General features: G+C 35.3%; 1 protein-coding gene across 1 annotated transcript in view; it reads right to left on the bottom strand.

The window, feature by feature from the left end:
* Nucleotides 1–951, bottom strand: part of LOC119582043 (organic cation transporter protein-like) — a gene marked incomplete in the record, with an annotated part of 14,888 nt that overhangs the window by 9,641 nt on the left and 4,296 nt on the right.

Genomic DNA, 951 nt, shown 5'->3' with positions numbered 1-951 from the left:
TATCGATACAGTAAAATAGAAATGAATTACTGAGTGATGATAACACTGATAATATTAATGAAATAGCTAATGCTACGGCATAGCTAACTTCACTATTTGCTCTGAAAATGTGATACTGTACCTTCATTTCAAAATTGCCATTTGATAGTTTTCATTACCAGAGCGGACCAATTTGTTAATGAAAATACATTCTCTAATGAACCTCTTCACTTTGGCAGTAACACGATGCAGCTAAAAGATTAAAACTTTTGGCATTGGTTCTCAACTTTGCAAAAATAATATTCGGATTTGGCAACCTTAACAGCCTTAAGAAACGAATACAACAGAGATAACAGACCGTATAGTCCTAAGCGCATGATTTCAATTTCTAAAAGTCTCTATATTGACAGCTAATTGTTAAGCCACATATATGCCGTAGTCCTATGCCACATATATACCGTAGTTTTATGGCCACATATATGCCGTAGTTTTATGCCACATATATATGCCGCAGTTTTATGTCATATTTACGCCGTAGTTTTATGGCCACATATACGCCGTAGTTTTATAGCCACATACATACCGTAGTTTTACAAATTCCACCAACGATACAGCAATATCACTAGTCTTATGCTTTCCAAACGTGCAAAATCTGCCTCATCGTTTCGTATTAGCGGTTTCCATGTGCCAAGTTTTGCTTGCAATGAGCAAAGAACGTCATGGGACTATTGGCTACGCAGCACAGAAACTCGCCCGAAATTATCCGTTATCGAAATGGCTGAGTATTATCTAGGTCTAAATGATAGGGGTTTGGGTTATAATCAGTTATCAATTATCAATATTTTCATTATCGTAATAATAAACCAGAATACAAAAGAATATGATATTAAACAGTTTTACAAGTGAAATCAAAATCGATTGAATATCTAAGAGCCTCGCCATTCTGAAGGTGTAGGATACTGAAGAAAAATG

This window comes from Penaeus monodon, chromosome 15 (assembly GCF_015228065.2).
Source record: "Penaeus monodon isolate SGIC_2016 chromosome 15, NSTDA_Pmon_1, whole genome shotgun sequence".
NCBI lineage: Eukaryota > Metazoa > Arthropoda > Malacostraca > Decapoda > Penaeidae > Penaeus > Penaeus monodon.
This window is presented reverse-complemented; position numbering and strand designations above follow the sequence as displayed.